At 38.1% G+C, this 21,643-nt stretch overlaps 1 pseudogene across 1 annotated transcript; it reads right to left on the bottom strand.

Moving 5' to 3' along the window:
- Positions 1-12,798: 12,798 nt before the first annotated feature.
- LOC309966271 (hyaluronidase-3-like) lies at positions 12,799-19,925 on the bottom strand (annotated as a pseudogene). Its single transcript has 3 exons — positions 19,508-19,925; positions 17,204-17,293; positions 12,799-13,230 (listed from the first exon to the last, which is right to left on the bottom strand). The product of its transcript is annotated as a hyaluronidase-3-like (transcript).
- Positions 19,926-21,643: the final 1,718 nt, after the last annotated feature.

The raw sequence follows: 21,643 nt of genomic DNA, 5'->3' as shown, positions 1-21,643 counted from the left end.
TCCCTTCCTCCAACTGGGAAACTTCCATGAAGACGTTTTGAAGGGCCCTGGATAAATGATTCCCAGCAAAGTGACACATCCGTGAAAGCCAGAGGGTAAAGGGAGGTAGATTTCTCCTCAGAACCAAGGCTTGGCCACCACTGCTTTGACCTTGGCTTCACAGTTCTGGACTTCTTCACTCACTGAGAAGAGAACGTGACACCCACAACAGGAAGTTGGGTACGGCCTTCCATCAAGCAGGCCTCAGACCTCACCACAGTACAGCTACCCCTCCTGGTGGTGAAGGATGGTGAGGAAGACAAGGGGTCCCCTTGGGGGAGGAGGCCCTTCATGTACAGATACAAGAGTCTGCAGAGAAGTCTCTATCCCCTGCTTATTCCTATTTCCCCTCTCACTCCTTCCTCCCCAAAGTTTACTTGCTTGTGATACATTAAAACAAATACCTCCCCAACCCCGATTTCAGAAGCTGACAGCACTCACAGCCAGGCCATGTTATTCTCCTATTAGACATAAACAGTCTCACAAAATGCCAACCTCAGGTTTATTCTCAGACTATAATAACATGAGATAAAACAAGACCACTTTTTCATTGTGTCTGAGCAGAAATAAAACGAAGATCACTGTGCTACCCACAGAACACCAAGCATCCCTCTCTTGCTAAATGAATGACTTCTGTTCTTTACCCACGTAGAAATGCCCCTGCTTTCTGACCACATCCAACCTGGAGAAAACCCCTGTTTTCTCAGACCCTCTGCCAAATCACCCAACGAAACCTAAATTCTGTAACAGGTTCTTTCTGACACCGTCTTACGGGAACACCTCACAGCTCCCTGTGGTGTGTGTCTTCCTTTTTTGCAACGTCATTACCCAACTCGTGGAACTGCAGGTGTGTTCCTGGTGGTCTTTGGGGAATTGGCACCTGGGTGAGAGCAAAGGTATTGAACACCTTCTACACATCAGGCTCCCATTCCAAGTACTAGGAATACAGTAGTGAGCAAAACAGATGTAAACACCTGCCCTCACAGAGCTTAAATCCTTTCAGGGGAGACAGACAATAAGGTGAGTAAAATATACAATATATTGGATGGAGGTAACAACCAAGAAAATAATTAAGCAAGGATTCATTTTAGATGGGAAGGCCTCATTAATCTGAAAAGAAGTGATCTGAAAAGAAGATAAAGAGTAAGGCTGGAGGATGTCTGGGGAAGCATGGGGGGAAAGCAGGTGCAAAGGCCCTGTGGCAGGCACATGCCTGCCATGTTTAAGGAACTTCAAAGAAGCCAGTTACTAAGTAAAAGGGACAGAGAGGTAAGAGAGAGGGTCTTGTAGGGCCTTGTTGGGGCTATGGCTTTCACTCTAAGTGAGATGGGAAGGAGTTGAGAGAGTTTGGAGAGAAGAATGACACTGTCTGATCTGGGCTTAACTGGATTCCATAGGCTGCTGTGTTGAGGCAAGCATGAAAGTGAAAGGGCACAAGAAAGAAGCAGCAGGAAGCCTGTAAGGAGGCTCTTGTCATAATCCAGGACAGAGATGACAGTGGCACGATCCAGTTATTTAGAAGAACTTCACAATATTTTTAATAATCACCAACACAGAAAAATAATAAGATTATAAAGCTATAAATTAATCTTACTAATTTTGTTTTAATTTTGATTACAACTCTAAACTTCTGTTATACACAATGTAGTTTTTTTTTTCCATACAGCATGGTGATTCTTACTAATCTTTAAGATTAGAGGGAATACTTTTGGGCGTATTCCCCAAAAACATACACGTTCATCTCTTAATATTAATGTATTAGTGGAAGGAATTAATTTTCCAAGTCTACAACTCTTCTGTTTCTTTTTTTCACGATATTGGGATTTGTTTTCAAAACCTTTAGGACTCCAAGTGTCTTCCCCTAAATCCACAAGGGTTTAAAAAGGTATCCTGAAGGTCATTATCCCCATTTTTATTGGAAATTTAAAAACACAATGTTTTATTTCCAAACCTTTAAGGAAAGTACTGACTGAAGTGATATTTTGTTGCCAATAATAAATATATATGCATAATTTTTTTTTTTTTTTTTTTGCGGTACGTGGGCCTCTCACTGCTGTGGCCTCTCCTGCTGCGGAGCACAGGCTCCGGACACGCAGGCTCAGCGGCCATGGCTCACGGGCCCAGCCGCTCCGCGGCATGTGGGATCTTCCCAGATGGGGGCACGAACCCGTGTCCCCTGCATCGGCAGGCGGACTCTCAACCACTGCGCCACCAGGGAAGCCCTATATGCATAAATATTTATCAGAATGGAAAATAGAGCAGAGCTGCTGAGTTCAACTCAACTCTGTAGAAATAATTGTTAACCTGCTTTCTCATAAAAGCTTATTAGAGAAAAGGCCAATAATAGGCTTCCATTTTTTTATCTGAAGAATGTTATTACCTTAGTCTGACTGTTAATGTCTTATCCTGATGGTTCTTAAGATCTTCTCTCATGAAATATCAATATTGTAAAAGCTGGTGCTAAGTGTTCCAGCAGAAGAAAAAATATAGTTTAACGGATAGAGTTTTTCCCATACATTTTTCTTAAAAATTGATGCCTATAGGTTTACAATATAATATACTATATGATAAGATTTCTTTAAGTTCCACAATTCATCATTAGGTACTAAGTTTTATTATAACTCTATTTCATGTCATAATCAAAGGACACTGATGTCCCTCCATCTGAACAAATTTTAGAACCACTGGACTACCTTGATTATACAAAACGGCTTCCCTTCCTAAAAATGAGCTTAAGTTTTGTAAGTATAAAAAATGACTATTTCAGTGTTGCTTGTGCTAATGGGAAATTCACTCTTCGGTGTGAAAGGCCACATTTCTTATGAAGCAAGAGCATTTTAAAACCTGAAAGAGAATGTAATTTTCTTTACATAAGCGTATATACTTAGTCTTTGTCAAAAAGCATTACTTCTCTTTTAGGACTTGAAATTTCTTGCAGCCAAGATCAACAGCTTCTAGGAAAAGCACACAAAGTCTTAGAACCACATTTTGAATAAAATGTTCCCTCTGTCAAACCATTTTTAACTAAGCTCCTTAAAATAACATTAGGTTGATTTGAATCCTCAGTTTTCTACTTGAAGTTTTTGAACTGTAAAGCCATCTAGTGGTCTGTGAAATGTTACTAAGGTTTTTTTCAACGTCCATAGTCAAGATTATAACTTAAAACACCCTCTACTCCCATAATATGACCCAAGCCATTGACCGGAAGAGCTGGGATACCAGGCAGGGTAAGCAGACAGAAACTAGGAAGCTGGGGGTGGGTGGTGGTGAGGCCAAACCTCAGGCCTAAGGACTACAAGGATATTTAAATAGGAGAGTTTGATCTGGGTTCTCTAGATACCAGATCTGAATGTCAGGGTACAGACTGGAGTGGAAGGGCAGGCACTTGAGAGGAAAAAGGTTGTGGCCAGGTCACATGGTTTTCTCTTAAGTAAGCATGGCTTAATTTCAATTTCTGCCTTTGTCCTGACAGGAATAGCTTGGAATCTAGGATTGGCCTGGTTTTGTTAACAGCACCCATTCTTCTGTGGGAGCATACATATTTTAGCAAGGTAGGAAATTTGAGCAAGGTGAAATGTGCAAGCACTGGCTCGAAACTCTCTGTAATGAAGAAAGAATAAAGAATGATGGTGCATTCCTGGTGGAAACAGAAGGCAGAAAATTTTTATCTGAGTGACAAATGCACAAAACCTTTCACCTGGAAATTCTGCTTCTGTGTTATTCATTGCAGCATTGCCTATCATTTCCAAGTTGGAAACAAATGTCTATCATTAAGGGACGGGTGAAATAAAGCATGGCTTTCCACACAATGGAATACTATGCAGCTGTAACAAAGAACGAGGTTGCCTCTCCAGGTTGATATGGATATTCACCAGATATCATAATTATTCTTTAAAGTATATATTTGTTTTATGTATATGTCTGTACATATACTTAAAATTCTTAAAAAGCTAGATATGTATAGAATGCAGCCATTATTTTTCTAAGAAAGGAATATATATATATATATGTATGTGTATATATGTAATATATATATACAAATAAATATATTACATATATATGTAAATATGTGATCTGTGCACTAAGGAATATCTCTGGAAGAATTATGATTGTATTACTTGCCTCCAGGAAGAGGAACTTGTGGCTGAGGGAGAGAAACTGCACGGGTAGGATGAGATTTAGGGGGGGAGGAAACTTCTGTTGGGATTTTGTACTATGTTGTTGTAGCAGCTATTCAAAACCATTACTCAAATTTTAAAAAACGAATAAAATTCTTTGGAAAAGAAAGAAGATGTACATTGATTCTGACTGTAAGGAATCTGGCATGGCTTCCTAAACAAGGTAACATCTGACTTGATTTTACTACAAAGACCATTTTTTTATAAAGTTATTTGAGAAAATGGTATGCTTTTCTGCAACAGGGCAAGAAAAAGACCTTTTCAGGAAATAAGAGAGGTTTTATTTTTTGTAGTTGAAGTAAACACCATCAGCCAGAGATTTAAGTTACCACTCTATGCTGTCACGCAGATATTAAGAACTAAGTATAGGTTGTTTAATTATCTATGGTAAAGGAAAACTAACAGTGGTTAATGGTTTAGATGTTCAGTAGGAACACAGAAGATAGGCCTAAAGAAATTGATTAGGGCTTCCCTGGTGGCGCAGTGGTTGAGAGTCCGCCTACCCGTGCAGGGGACACGGGTTCGTGCCCCGGTCCGGGAGGATCTCACATGCCGCGGAGCGGCTGGGCCCGTGAGCCATGGCCTCTAAGCCTGCGCGTCTGGAGCCTGTGCTCCGCAACGGGAGAGGCCACAATAGTGGGAGGCCCGCGTACCGCAAAAAAAAAAAAAAAAGAAAAGAAATTGATTAGTGTTATTATGCACCACAAAAGGCAGTGCACAATACCACTACATTACTTATTACAAGTGGGAAAATAGGTTGTAGGGTAATAGGCCTTCTCTGATTGCAAACAATGCAAAGCTCTAGCTATAACAGTAAAAGCATTTGGAGGGATTTGATATGAAAAAAATGCTTTGATCATTCTTTTTATTTCCTTGCCTGTACGTTAATTTTGGTGATTTATCCAACTAATTTTAAATAACTCAGGACGTTGCATTTTACCCATTCAACTTCAGATCATTTTTTCTTGTGTTTTCTTAAACACTTCAATTCCAGTGTATTTTATCCAATAGTACCTTTCTGACAGAAATTAACTTCTGACTTCTTTTTTTAATTCTTCAAGGTTTATGGCATTATTTTTATTTTTTATTCTTCCTCACACTTCCCTATTATAAACCCTTTCTCAAATCATATTTCTTTCTTTGAGTTCTATCCAACTACCCTGGTGTGTTTACAACACAAAATAAGGAGATCTCAGTGCAATATAACAGAAGCCAGTATGAAGCAGAGGTTACTGGAAAAAGCACACTGGAAAAAGTTTCATTGTCTCACCTATTCAATTTTTATTTATATTGTTTTAATTTGCCTTTATAGCATATCACAATACTGTCTTTTGGGGGGGCAGCAAGGGTATGATGATAAATGATAGCATTTTATATATGCAAATATAGTACTGACATCTATCCCCTGTCTATGAGCTGAAATCTCAGTTTTTCAAAATTATACTTGTGAACTTAAATTCCACTTTTTAAATTTATGAATATAGGATAGAATCTTGCCCACCACCCCTTCCTCCACACCCCTCTGCAACTTTATAGCCCTCTGGCTGACATTTTCATAAAAGACAGATTTTCTAACCAAGATGGCAATCCCTCTGAATTGGATTGCTCTCTGGACATCTCACCACTATGGTCTCGCTTCCTGATACTCAGTTGATTCATGCCTGAGGTTGCAGTGCCCTTTGGCATTGCAACTAATGTTCCCTACCTAAAATATCCCTTTCAACCTTCAGTAAACTTGGTTATAAACTGTCAAACCCATTACAATGAAGCAATCTGAAAAGACTATGGCACATAAAAAATTAAGAGCTGGCAAAATTATGTTTGCACGTACTTTTCTTCACTTTTCAGGTTTGGATCTAGGTATGCTTAGCTACCTAGATATCTCATATCTCCTTCTAAGTCTCTAGGCTTCCACTTCAGGTACACCTGCTGGATGTATGATAAAATTTTTGATGTTGCAAGTGAATGTGCTGGTCAGCCTGAGCTCCACCAGGTTTTAATAACAAATAGTATGTATTATCGTGTAACCAAGGAATTATGCTTTATTTTTTAAAAATTTTAATAAACTGTTGAAACACGAAATATAGTAGCTAACTAGTCATTAATTTGTATGAATTTGGAAAAGATCATTACTTGATCTCTACTTTGGTTGCCCTTTCACATGATATGAGAGGTGTGTTGTACTTGGATATTAGTAAAGAAAGTTGAGTTTCTGCATTAATTATAGTAGCATATACTAACCATAAATGTGAAGTAAATGCTTTTTCATACAATGAATTTTTAGTTCCTTAAAAAGTTTACTCGTTCATGACCATTAATTCCACGCAGTTTAATTATACAAACAATATAACTTGAAAATATTTTGAAATAGATTTTGGTTTCCAAATGTAACCTTGACAGAATCTCTTAATACAATAAGGAAATCTGGAAATGTTCCAGTCATGGGTTCTGGGTTGGACTAAGGACGCACCAAGGTTGTTCTGGGATACCGATGATAAAGGCAGAGCAATTCCAGCCTAGGACAGTAGACAATTCTTGAACCACCCAATATAATGCATCTAAGAAACAGTGTTCCTTGAAGAGTGGAATTTGTTTTTTTTTCAAGTATACTTGATAAGAGGGAACATGGGATATATTCATTTGGATCTATTATGAACATTGGACCAATGCTTAGGTGAAAAGCTTCCCTCTGTGAAAAAGACAACTGGAGATTGTTCCTGTTAGAAATTCATAGCAACTGCAAGTCTATTATATGTAGAAAAATTCAAGGATGTGCTAACCTAAGGAGAACTAGATTTCAACAAACAAGTAATTATAGATGATGATGTAAATATAACTATAACTTTAATTACTGAATTTGCTAAAGTTTTTCCCAAGAAAGAGTCAGGTTCCCATAGAAGTTTATTGCTAAGAAAATATGGTACATATTATGATTCTCAAAAACATTATAAAGGACATGAATCCTGAATCTCTGCACGTGAGTTTTTTATAAATTGTTATTTTAAAAAATTTCCTTAACTTCACCATTTAACACCTTTTCAACTCTTTGCTCCTGACTCTACCTAAACATTAAGAATCTATGAATAAATACTTAAACAAGGAACCTTGTTTCTGTCATCAAACTGAATTCAAATTTACAGACAAGGCTGAAATAAATCATGTGACTAAACTCTCTTAAGTAAATCTACAATATAAGTATTTATTAGTAATATGAATATCTTAATTAGTAATGGCTCTAGATTAAAGATTGTTGTTCAGGAGCTGGCCATGAAGGAGTTAGAGATAATCAAGTTTCATTGCCTAAGCTATGTTATTCAACTCATAATTTTTCAAAAATTTCACTTTACCTTTGGTGTATGTAGCCACCAAAGTAGATAGCTTTTTTCTCCGTCTTTAGGCTATTTCTTGACTTTAAGATGTACTCTCTCCAATGGATTAAATGATTTAAGATTTGTCTTTCTCATATTGTTTTGGTAGTTGTTCTTTCTTTTCTGGAAAATCTAAATCTAACTATCTTTATGTATATATATGTTTACATCCTCTTCCCAATTACTGATTTTGTTATTTGAAGTGCCTGTTGATTTTCATCTCTGAATATTCAGTCCCTTTATTAGTATTTGGAAAGAAAATTTAAAACATATTTTATGACCAAAAAAATAACCATCTTCTGAACCATTTTAAATGTCATATGTTTCCTAAAAACTGCAATACTTGTTCCAAATAACAGCCCTCTAATACTATCCAATACAGTAGGTATGATAACTATGTAACGTATCTTCTAAAATACATTTTATTAACGATCATGCAAAAATAAAATCTTTATCAAATAAAGAAATATACATATATGTAAAGAAAACCATTTAGGTATATAAAGTTAGCTTGAGGGACTCTGCACAGCTATCAGTTATAAAAAATATTAAAATTGTGGGTCTCTCATAAAGCCATATGTTCTATGGCTTATCTACAGTTAGTTTACTAACCTGCTTCAAGGAATACATTCTGATGCTATTGTATTAAGGATTAAGCATTAGGTTATGATAACACAATATACTGCAAAAAGCTGCTTTTCAGAGAAATTGTTCATATAGAAGAGAAATGAAACAAGTCTCAAATACATATTAATGTAAGAATCATCCTCAAATACAAATTTATAATAAAAAATGAACTGGAATTTAAGTTATATCTGTCAGCGACAAATGTACTTTTTACAATGTTAGGTTCATAAAAGCAAGTTCACATTTTGAAAGATAACTGAATTTGGAAACTAAATAAAATAAGTTAGGACAGAAAAGAAATCAGGATATTCCAAGAAATGAAACAAAACTAGTTTTCTTCTAACTAACTCCTCTGAGAAAGCATGTTTCTAAAAACAGTCCTCAAAAAATTTTCAAACAAAACAAAAAGTGTATTTTACCTTTGCTTTTGTTTGCTGCCCGTCCTTTAGTCACCTGATGCAAGCAGAGGTTCAGTGGCAAAAGGATGCCCTATGGCTGTTCAGAGAAACATGTCATTACAGAGGTGACTCAGTCCTCCAAGTTAAACTAGAGGCTGGCATTACATCTCTTTATAACCAAAGTCAGACTCTCTTAAAAGCACATTGGTATAAGTGACCATTGTTTCTGAAAATACCCAATTTAAATTCACTGACCTAAGAAGGAAGAAAGAAAACTTTGATTGAGACTTTAGTTGGAGAATAGAGGTAAAAATAACCATACATTGGAAAGATTTCCTAGGATGTGCTATCCTTGATGATAATGGAATAATTAACTCTTAGTAGCGTTTTAGTTATCATACTGAGTAAATACATTAATCTACTAGAACCACTGGTTCAAGATGATAAATTGAGATCATGTATTTACTGTGTCATCTGCAGTACATGTCCTTAGAAAAAGTACAGTATAAAGCTGAAAACAAGAAGAGGTGACATGACTCAAAGATCGAAAATAGATTGAATTGAATCAGAAATTTTTAACGGTAGAAATTTACTTTAGAGGTATGAACTGTCCCTTCCACTGGAGAAATAAACCTTAGGTGCAGTGACAACAGCTCCAAAAAATGCAAGTGCATGGGGAACCAATTATCTGAGCAATCAGTTAAAATATTGACTCCAGTATAGCAGAACCAGTCAGACCATTCAACTTCCCAGAGTATGGAGCACGACAAGTAAGAGAGCCATGTGACGCCAGGACGCTGAAATATAGAGAAAGACCTTCCCAGGTAGGGTTCAGAGTGTCTGTGAGACCCAATACAAGAGCAGTGCTGAGCTGGGTATAGTTGGGTCTCCCCAGTGGGCACAGAGGGCATAAAAAGATTTCTCAGCCCTCGAGGGAATTACACTCCTCTTCCAAGGTAATTTTCTCCTTACTCTGATGATTGTGAGTGTTCCTACCAACCTGCCTGTTTTCTGCTCACATGCCCCAGATGGAATCTTACTTGTCAGCGTGCCTCAGCCCCTTTCACAGTCTACAGCCCATTCTCCCATTCAACATAGAGTCCCGTTGAGTAAATATACCCAAACAAAGGCAGGGGGCTGGCAGGGGTTGGGGGATCCCTATGACGGTTTGCAATCACTCTGTTCCCCCATAAATATAAATGGATAGCCAAGGATCACATACACACACAAGAAAAGAATTCTTTGGAATTAAAAATATGAGTGTCAGAATATTGTAAAGACTAGACTAGCATTCCAGAAGAGAAAGTGGGCAAATCCATAATACAAAACAAAAAAGACAAAGGCTTAGAATACATGAAAGAAAAGCAACACTGAGTATAGATCGAGAAGTGCTAAGATCCATCTAGTAGTAATTTCTTAAATGAACAGAGAGAATGAAAAATAATGAAAGAAAATTATCCTGAGCTGAAGACGGGAGTTTGAATTAGGAGAGAAAGCTAGGCGGCTTTGTAAAGAATATCTCCAACATACAAATAAACACAATGACATGAATTTACTAAGGACCAGAAAGTATGACATACTGCTACTGAGATGAAGACATACATTCTTTCTGATTTAAAAGTTAATGGTGTGGAACAATTACAAGACTGGAAAAAAGCAAGTATCTCATCAAAAAGTTTGTGTCCAATAAAGGGTACTGTGATTTTTTTTTAACAATTAATGGGAGGTAAGAAAGAGCACTGCCCTAGACAACAGACAAAGTATCATTGTTCAGGTAATTCGGGAGCGAGATGGGCACTCTCAGGGTTTCTAACAGGTATTACCAATCATCTTACAAGGTATGTTTCATTTACTAAAGTGGTTTGTAGTATTTATAAGATAAATTTTGATTACAGTGTACCCTTTATTAATATCTCTTGGAGAATTATCATAAACATAGTAATGGAGTTTAAATTTCGATCTTTTATTTAAGAAAAATAGAGATGTATGTGTTTGTCTTTGGATTAGACATAATTGATGAGCTTTTATGAGACAGTTTACTAAGCACTATGGTCTGGAAACCCAAAGTTATGCAAGTCAAAATAAATAACAAAAATTCGATGTTTTTCATAATCTGTTTTTAACCTGAGCAGATTTTTTTTAACAAGCCAAAATTTTTGAAGTATCTGTTGTTAGAAATGTGGCATCCTTTGGTTTTTGTTTCTTTTCCTTGTTATTAAATTTAAGTGAAATAAAATATAACGTTTTTTATTTAGAAAAAGTTAAATGATTATTTGTGGGGAATAGAATTGGGGGGTCCTATTTTCTTCTATGTCTTTTCCATACGTTTTCCCTTTTTCTTTCATCTGCCTTAATTTTTCTTATGCCTTGACTATTTTGGAGGCACTGTTAGTTTAAACAGTGGAAAGCAGTGATGTGTATGCCATCCTTTATATATTCACTGATTAGTGGGTAAAATTGGCTATACCTCTCAATATCTCTGTATCTTATTTTCTTTATCTTCAAAATGGTGATAATATGTATTAATATTTGCCTTTGCCTGCCTTACTGGAATTCACTGCATATCGAAACTCGTATAATAATCGTTGAAAAACTTATCACTGTAAGGATAGAAGGAGCTATTCTTTTTCCCTTATCATGGCTTAGCACCAACTGTTTAACAGTTGTAGAAACATTTCTTGCTTGGGCACGAGAATCGAATTACTGTAACTGCAGCCTTGGTGCAGCAGGATACCAACAAAATAGAGGAACTTACAAATAGCCCCCAATTTAGCTTACTATATTTCACTGCCTCTTTAAAGTTACTTCTCCTGAAAATGAGAAAATAGACAAACAAATGAAGTTTGAAGCTGAGTGTGATCTACCTATCAACGTTCTATATGCCTGGATAAAGTACCAAGAAAAGTCTAATATTTGGAAAGTTTCAGGCAGGAAAACGTCTTCCCTAAACTAAGGAGGGAAACGGTATTTGAGATAGTATAATCTCTTTTGAGTCTTTATGAAAGAAAATGATCTGGATTACAACTAAGTCAGATCAAGTCATCATATGAATTTTTCAAATGACTTGCCATGCATTCAAAACTCAAAGGAAATTGCTTAGATACAGTACACTTTAAGAAACCAGCAGGTATCACATCAAAGAATTTCCTATACAAATTCCATTTATGGGAGTCTAATAGGGCTTACCTTCTGATACTGATGTTTGCCAAATGAATTTCTAAGAGCCCTAGAGATACTTTGGATTAAATTGAGCCCTACAGCATTCAGTATAGATTCCCTCTTGCCCCATGACTTGGTATCCTGGGGTCACTTGTATCATGTAGGAATTCCCAGTTGTTGGAACAGAAACAGCTATAACACAATGGTCGCCTTCTGTAGCTCCCATGTTATTGTACGTTCCATATGTCACATGACCTTATTACCAATTTCTCAATTTGCTATTAGCACTCAGAGTCTCAAAACTATTGTAGCAACATCTAATCATAATAGATGCTCCTGTTGCTGTCCAATTTAAGTGTATATTTATTTTTTTAAAAAATAATAAAATGTAGATACATCTTACTTGACCCATTTTCTTCCAGAAATTTCTTTTATTTTTTTAAAGTTACCTTCACTCAAACTCTTAGTTCAAATAGAGTCAGTTAATGACCTGGCTCACTCTTCATCCTGCATCAGCCACAGTGGCCTTCCTGAGGCCCTGAAACCCTCCAAACCTGCTCCCACTTAACGACTTTTGCATTTGCTCTTCCCTAATCCAAGAATGCTCTTCTCAGACACAGCTGTGATCTGCGCCTCCTGCCTTCAGGTCCTCTCATTAGGGAGCCACATTTCACGACCTTAGATGTAATTTCCAGAGCTCTCCCACACTCCCTAATCCCTTTACCCTGCTTTGTTAGCCTCCACTGCACTTAGCACCATTTGATATAAACGTATTTGTTTATTTACTATAGTTCATTTTCCCACAATAATTTAAGCTCCCCAAGGACAGAGACTTCGGTACATTCACATCCTTATCCTTAGTGCCTCGCATGAAGTAAGCACCCAATAAATAATTGCTCTATCTAATGGCTCTATGGAGCCAATGAATACCCTTTATTTATTTATTTATTTTACTTTAAAGCCAACAGATATTTTAGAAGTAGATTGAAGTTAAAGAAAAAAAATCAGCATCTCCTACCCTTCAGTATTTCAAGGAAATATTGACGTTGTCGTAGGGGGTAAAAAAAAATCAACAGAATCGCAGAGAAGGTCATGCAGAGAAACCGATAATTTAAAGTTAGCCATAGGAGGCTTATCCTTCCCTCTCAAGACATCCGAAGAACGTTGCTGGCAAGACTTTCCATGCCAGCCATGACAGCAGTGACACAAGCCCATCCTTCATGTCCTTTATCGTCTTTAGTTTATTGGCTGGAGAAACGATGACTCTCAAGTTCTTACTTAGGGCATATTTCTTACTGCTACTTTCAGGCATATGCAGATAGGAGGAGGATTCAGGTGCTTTTCGACCACATCTTCTATTATTGTGACATAGACTTTGCAGAGTTTGGCTGCTGTTGTCACATTAACAGCATAACGGTCCAATGGCCCTTGAATGAATTTTTGCACAGACAAGCAGGTCTCCTGTAGGAAAAACAGAGATCTATTTAGATCACTTTCATAATGTGATTCCATTATCCAGGTGGTATTTATTAATACCTGAATTTTATATCTGGTAAGGCTGGGAAGAAAGAGCGTTTCAGTGATTAATCATTTAAATGATAGACTAAGTCCTTATAAAGTCCCATAAGTGATGATCCATGCCTTTGATTAGGAATACACTAACGAACCAATTTCAAACCATTTTCGGGGGAAGATGATTCCACATTTTTCCACTAGAGACTATCCTTAAAGAGATATTTGTAGTAACGCTTTACAAAGAAAATCATTAACGTGGGTTTTTTTAAATTTAAATTTAATTGTGAAACAATTTTGATACTGATACTTCATCTATGTTAATATCAGGTCAGATTTTTCTAAGACTGCCAAGTTATCCCACTCCTCTTCTTACCTCTGCAGAGATAACCGTCCTCCTGAAGTTGGGGGTGGGGCGTAGTCCTTGCATCCATCTTTTTATAACTTTACTACATATAAATGTAATTATGAACAATATGTAATATTATTTTGCGTTTTTAATTTTTTTATACTTTTCTTTTTTCTTTAATTAATTAATTTATTTATTTATTTTTGTCTGTGTTGGGTCTTCGCCACTGCGCGTGGGCTCCCCCGTGCTGTGACGAGCGGAGGCCACTGCTCACTGCGGTGTGTGGGCCTCTCATTGTGGTGGCCTCTCTTGCTGCAGAGCACGGGCTCTAGGCACGCAGGCTTCAGTAGTTGTGGCACGTGGGCCCAGTAGTTGTGGCTCGCGGGCTCTAGAGCGCAGGCTCAGTAGTTGTGGCGCACAGGCTTAGTTGCTCAGTTGCTCCGCGGCAGGTGCAATCCTCCCAGACCAGGGATCGAACCTGTGTCCCCTACATTGGCAGGTGGATTCCCAACCACTGCACCACCAGGGAAGTCCCAGTGTGTTTTTAAATTTTTATATAAATTTATATTATTTGGGATATTTTATTTTATACAACTTGCTTCTCAAACAACATTCTTGAGATTTTTTTCCCCCATGTTCATACATGTAGCCCTTTTTAATAAAAAAATTTAGCAGTGATTCAGTTTCATAGTATAAATATATCATCCATTATTTATTCATCAGTTGGGTTGTAGGAGAGTCTATAAAAGATCATTATTTACAACCAAATACCTAAGTCACTTGTATAGCATATAGAAAGTAAGGTTGTCTTCCCACAAGTCTACGGTTGGGTGACATTGATGTGTCCACAATTTTGGGCTTTAACACTAGGACACATTTCCACCTGTGGATGATCACACTGTGCGGCTAGAATGGGCTAGCCTAATTGAAACGACATCATCAGCTAACCCAGAATAATCTGGCTAGAATCTTCATCAATGCCTGCCTTGATCCATAAAGGAAGGACCATGGGAAAATCCTAGTAGATTCAATAAACATCAAGTGTGTTTTCAACTAGCGCATCAGTTATTTTGTATAAAAAACTCCAATTAATTTAAAACAGTGGGATAGTTTCTCTGGGAGAAGAGGCCCCAGAAATGTGAATCCATCTAATAAGGATTTAGGGGTTCAAATGCAAAGTCATAAGGCAGAATAAAGCACCTAATGGCAGGCAGTTGAACAAGGATCACTTGGGCAATTACAAGTTCTGAAAATCCTGTGTGTAATATTTTTGTTCAAGGCACATTCAGTCTAGGCCAGCTTCATACTATATTTAGGAAAAAATGTCATTTTTAGTCAGGGCAAGACTCCTTATCTGAGGCATCTGAGGAGGTTTCTAGGACAGATGGAAAAAAATAAAACCAGGAAACCATAGAATAAAAAAGAAAGGAAGAAGAAGAAAGAAAGTGGGGGGAGGAAAGGGGGAGGAAGGAAGGAAGGGAAAGAGAGAGAGAGAGAGAAAGAAAGAAAGGAAGGAAGAAAGAAAGAAAAAGAAAGGAAGGAAGAAAGGAAGAAAGAAAGAAAGAAGAAGGAAGGAAGGAAGGAAGAAAGAAAGAAAGAAAGAAAAGAAAGAAAGAGGAAAGAAGGAAGGAAGGAAGGAAGGAAGGAAGAAAGAAAGAAAGAAAGAAGGAAGGAAGGAAGGAAGGAAGGAATAAAGAAAGAAAGAAAGAAAAAGAAAGGAAGGAAGAAAGAAAGAAGGGGGAGGGAGGAGGGAGAAAAGAAAAGATTGGGGGGAGACTGTAATCAAAGAGAGCATAGAACACAGGTAAACCCAATCAAGTTCAACTGGGGCATCCCCTGTTCTGTCCCAGCCCTCTTCCTTGAAATTCCTTCTTCACTCATCTTCCAGGATGTCACACTCTCCTGGTTTTTCCTTATCTCACTGAATGCTCCTTCTTAATCTCCTTTACTAGCTCTTGCTCAGCTTCCCTACCTCTTAACCCTGGAGTGCCCTAGGCTTAGTTCTTGGATCCCTTCTCTTCTCCAGCTATACTCTCTCTGGATAAACTCATCCCATCTCACTGCCTTAAACAGAACTCCCAAATGTGTATTTCCCAGACTTTATCCCTGACTGACTGTACACCCACCTGCCTGTTTGACATCTCCACCTGGATGTCTCACAAACAGTTCAACCTTAACCTACTCCAATCTGATCTCCTGATCCTCTTCCCAGCCTGCTGCTCTGACAGCCTTCCCCATCTCAGCATATGCCAGCTCCCTCTTTCCAATGCCTCAGGAGCAAAAGCTTGGAGGTGCAAGTTTTGTGGGTGTTGGGAGTGTCCCTAACCAAATCTCAAGGGCCCCTCATGCAAGAAGGAGCCAGACCCTACATGGCAGCCATGTGCAAAGGTCTTCAAGAGACAACAACAATTACAAACGTCACCAAATAAATAAAAATTACCTTGCCCAGCTGTCTCCTCTCCACCCTAGTCTCCTTACCCATCCTTGAAGCAAATGAGCAACGAAACTGATGGTGCCCCTCTTCCCTATAACTGAGACCCAGGCTTGGGGCGTGGGGAGGAGAAGCAAGAAGTTTCAACCTGGAGAATAACAACCACCACCTATATGGCACTTACCATGTGCCAGGTACTGTTTTAAGTGCTTTACATGTATGAATAATATCATTCTCATAACAGCCCTATGAGATAGATACTATTATTTGCCCCATTTTACAGATAAAGAAATTGTAGAGATTTGCTCAAGGTCAAATGGCTAGTAGGTAGCAAAAAGTGAACACTGGAACCCAAGCAATTCAACCCTCCTGCTCTTACTAACCCCACCACGCTGACTCGTGCAATGCCTAACGAGAAAGACATGGCTGTTTTTATATTTCGTGAGACTGGATGTTTTAATACCTGAAAATTGAACTATGTGTTAATACCTAGAAGTGAGGAAAAACTGTGGTTTCAGAATTTTCACTTAGGTAGTGTGACAGGCCACCAACTGAACATGTCCAAAGTCAGCTGTGGAAAAATAATAGGGTTATTCCACGTGAGCATTTCTATCAAGAGTAGATTGTTAATAAAGTTTATATAAATATATTTTTCCTCCCATGAGCATTTCTATCATAGATAATCAGAAAATAAAGAATCACTTTTGGAGAATCCATCCTCCATGTGGATGAAAAAATATTTATTTTTAAAGTTTAGTATTCTTTCTTTGCCACATATATATTACATCATTTAATCTACCAAAATTCTGGCAAACTAGGTTTTATTTCAATCCTTTTTTTTAGATGGAGAAATGGAGTCTCAGAGAGGTTAATTAACTTGTCCAAGATTACACCCCTAGAATGTAAAATTTGAATTCTCACTTAGGGTTGTCTGATTGGAAAACCTGTGCCCTTTCTATGCTACTACCAGCAGCAGTGGCTGGTACAGAGTAAGTGCTCAATGTGAGTGCCTGTCCTCTTTGCGCTTTATTAAAGTCAAGTGAGGAGATAATCTGCAACTGTTTGTCTCCAACCTGAAAAATTAAAAAAAAAATCAATATCTAGAAGACCCCAAAGATGCTGATGGAGTAATCACTGCTTACCTTTGAATCAGAATATTCATATCCTCCCCACAATGTTATTCCTGCCATCCCCAATGCTGCACTCTCACCAACTGCATGTACTAAGTCCTCCTAGAAAAGAGAAGGATCACAAGCGGTTTGTGCCAACCATATTTAGTCATTGACAATTCAGTAAGTCTCAATCCATCAACTGTGGTAAAGAGCACATTGATAATGTTATCTTTGTGTCTAAAACAAAGGACTATAGAGCAGAATTGGAAAGGGTAATTCTGCCTGGGATACTGACCTGATAAATATTTATGATGCTCCAGGCAATATTCTAGACACTAGGAATATAAAAATGAAATAGATTCCAGTTCCTGTTCTTGAGGGAGTGCTTTACTGTGATGATTGAGACAGACATATATAACTACAGCGTAACAAATTAAATTACATATTAGCACCAACAAGATATATATAGATTAGAGGAAGTGCTTAATGCCGCATGGAAAAGTCTGGGAAGACTTCCTTCAAGAGGTGAAATTTTAGAAGGGTCTTTGGAAATGAGTATAAATTGATAAAATAGACTAGAGAGAGCAGAGTTTTATATCCAGAAGGAAGAAAAATGGCAGAGGCTCATACGTACGAAAAAGCATGATCCATCCAGAGAAGTGCCAGTAACTTACGGTAAAAAGCACAGGGGACGTGGGGAGAAGTAAAGGCATCTGAATCATTGTATATAAGTAGGATCCAAATACAAGTGTCTTTTATGCTATTTTATTTTATTACGCTATTTTAAAGTCCTAGGGTTTAGCTACAAGAAAGTTTTAGTACTGGAAGGCCACATATTTGAAACTTTAAAAAAATAAATTTATTTTATTTTATTTATTTTTGGCTGTGTTGGGTCTTCGTTGCTGCACCCAGGCTTTCTCTAGTTGCGGCGAGCAGAGGCTACTCTTCATTGTGGTGCGTGAACTTCTCATTGTGGTGGCTTCTCTTGTTGTGTAGCACAGGCTCTAGGTGTGGGGGCTTCAGTAGTTGTGGCACATGGGTTCAGTAGTTGTGGCTCGTGGGCTCTAGAGCACAGGCTCAGTAGTTGTGGCGCACGGGCTTAGTTGCTCCTCAGCATGTGGGATCTTCCCAGATCAGGGATGGAACCCATGTCCCCTGCATTGGCAGGCGGATTCTTAACCACTGTGCCACCCGGGAAGTCCCCATTTGCAACTCTGATAGGTATTTTTGGCTGTCACAAAAAATCATATTGGAGGGGGAAGTCAAGATGGCAGGCAGGGACCCCAAATAGGAGATGATAGAAACTGTTCAGTGAGAAATGATGAGGGCCTCAACAAGGGCAAGGTCAGTCCTTGTAAAGCAGAGGGGACATACTGAACAGTTATTTGGAAATTAAGATGGATAAGTTTTAGTTACCTACTGGGTAATGGAAAGAGAAGGGAGACATCCAAGTGACTCTCAAGTTGGGTGACTAAGTAGATTATAATTCACCAAGATGAGAAAGAGAGGAGGTTACATTCATGATTATAGACCAAGAGTAAAGAAGCAGGAAATAGGGAGAGATGAAAGACAGAGGGAATGATTGACGGACCATCTGCATTCTTTCCTTCCCTACAAGGAGTGGAGAATCAGAGATCCAGTAGAAAGGCAAAGTGTTCAAAAGCCAGATGAGAAAGTGGCCATGCTACAGCAAAGCTCCTCTGCATTGTAAGAAGTCTCTACTAACACTAGTACTTGTGTTTCACAATTTGTCTAAGTAATGAAACAAGAAAGAAAATCATTCTTCCATTATACTAACTAGTATTTCATTAAATGAAAATCAAGTCTCTCAGTTAAGTGCCTTGACACTCACCACTAGATCACAATGTAGACTCATAAAGATAAAATCAACAGGATCTATATTTTTCAAGTAACCTAATCAATTAAAACTTAAAAATGCAATATATTGAAAATATACTTGGTTAATAATTTACCCAAGCTCTACTTTGTATATTTTTGATTTGGAAAATTGCTGCTACTCTTTCATATTAAGAGCTTCTTTAATATGAAATTTCTCCCTGTGTTACATGATTTAACTTAAGCTTAACAACTGTTCTGCAGGAAACACTTGTAAATGCTAAGCTGGTAGGAATCATCATCTAAAAACTCTGAGTAAACATCTGTCAGTGACACTGTTTCAGAATTGGCTTGACAGTTGAAGGAATATATAGCTTTCATAATAGAATAGCATTCTATCATTAAGGGGAAATAAGCATCCTAAAACATTTTTTCCCTAAACTTTATAGAGTTATTCTACTAAAGTTCCATTTTTATGTGTGACTTATTTCTTCTTACCTGTGACAAAGCTTCAATATTATGCAAATAAAATGGTCTGGAAAAAATAAAAACTGGTAAAACACAGTCATGTCTAGCCATTTCAGCAATTCTCATAGCTTCTCTAACTTGATAATGAACAAATTTCAAAGTTTTTAAACTTGACTTCAATATTTTATCCAAATATATGGAAGTATAAAGTGCTCTGCTTTTTTCCCATAGCCACTGGAGTTGGTCATTGCAGAAAATTTCATTGCTTGGGCATTTACCTGTGTAGGTCTGTGGATTTACCCTATAATCCAGACTTTAGTCTCATTTCTAAAGCCAGTGTGATAATACTCCTTCCAGCAGTTTCAAATTCCTCTTGGGCAACTGTTTTCACTGTCATTTCTGACCAACCAGGATGGTGGTTTCTGGTAAAGGCTAAGGAGTAGAGTTTTTATTTGTTATTGTTGTTGTTTTTGCAGTACGCAGGCCTTTCACTGTTGTGGCCTCTCCCGTTGCAGAGCACAGGCTCCGGACGCGCAGGCTCAGCGGCCATGGCTCACGGGCCCAGGAGCTCTGCGGCATGTGGGATCTTCCCGGACCGGGGCACGAACCCGTGTCCCCTACATCGGCAGGCGGACTCTCAACCACTGCGCCACCAGGGAAGCCCAGGAGTAGTGTTTCTACATTATTTTATTGCCCCAGTTTCTGTCCCATTGTGGCTTCCAGCTTTCGCAGTCAATGACAACAAGACCTTCTGACCTCCATCAAAGGACAACTTTTGCAATGTCATCAGTGGTCTTCCTTTGGAAAGGCTCATAATCTGTGGTATCCCTCCATTAAAGGATTTTCTCTCTGGAGAGGAATAAGGCTAATACCCTAATTCATTTGGATAAAGTATGGCAATTGTTGATCCGCTCTGAGTCTCTCAAGGATTTGATATAATATTAAATAACTGAGGATTCAGATCCACATTGGAGAAATGCTGACACTGCATTGTTGGGGCAGCCCAGAAAATGTTGAAAGGTCATTTCTTGATCACTGGAGGCATTGCTGGCTTGAGGGCTGAATGAGGGAACCCTATCAAGAGCAGCAGCCCTCCTAACCACGCCACCCATGGGTTACACATGGCTCGTAGTTGTCACGATCACAGCAGTCTCCGTAAAAATAAGAAGAGGAAGATAAGTTAGACGTGATGGAGTTAAATGTTCCTTTAGTTTTATGTTACCCAATGAATAGCAGATCAAGTAAACTCATGGTAGTGTTTAAGTTGAATTTATACTTTTATCTTAACAGAGAAGAAAAAATGAGTTGTTTTTGTTTTTAAACTGGAAAAGTGAAAATAAATCCAGTGAATAAAAACCAGAGTAAAAATTTTCACCCAAATCTTGAGCTATGCAAACTCTCTCTGCTAGCTGTTCTGGTTTTAATTTCCTATAATCCTGACTACATTAACCATTTGTCATTTTTATCAAAAATTAAACAGAACAAAAAGAAATATCAAATGGTACTAACAGTAGGTAATACCTGGCTTGCTATTTGAAAGGCACTGGCCTCAAAAGTGTATTTGTTCATTTGTTGGTTTGTTTGATTTTTAAAACACAGCAATTGCCTTTGGAATTAGTACAGGTTAAAACAGAAAACAGGTAGAAATGGCATTTACCTGCTGTTGATTATGGAATTTGGTGCTATCTTCTCTTGGGTACATAAATAAACCTAAAAACCAACTAATAGTTTAACTCCATGGTTTTCCCATGAAGAAATTGGACTGTTATTTTTACCAGTCAATTCCCAAATGAAACTTGACTAAGTCCCTTCTAAATAGACACTTGAGCCAAAAACTGCCAAAGAATCTTCCCCAACAAGGACTGTCTAATAATTATGCATTCCAGCCAGGGAGATCTCATCAGGAAAGTGTTACCTAAATGCAAGTCCGTGTGCCCGACACATAGTGAGGCCAAACAATACCAAGACGTCAGAGTCTGGAACAGAGAAAGGTTTACTGCAGGGCCATGAAGGAGATGGGTGGCTCATGCCTTAAAACCCCCAAACTCCCTGAAAGCTTTCAGCAAAGCCCTTTTATCGGAAAGGTGAGGGAGGGGCGTGGTTAGTTGTTGCAAACTTCTTGGTGTCAGGTCAAAGTCAGGTAAGGCTATTCCTGTAAATCTCCAC

This window comes from Leucopleurus acutus, assembly GCF_964270905.1.
Source record: "Leucopleurus acutus genome assembly, chromosome: 9".
Lineage (NCBI taxonomy): Eukaryota > Metazoa > Chordata > Mammalia > Artiodactyla > Delphinidae > Leucopleurus > Leucopleurus acutus.
Note: the sequence above shows the minus strand (reverse complement) of the source record. Positions and strands in the feature narration are given on the sequence as shown.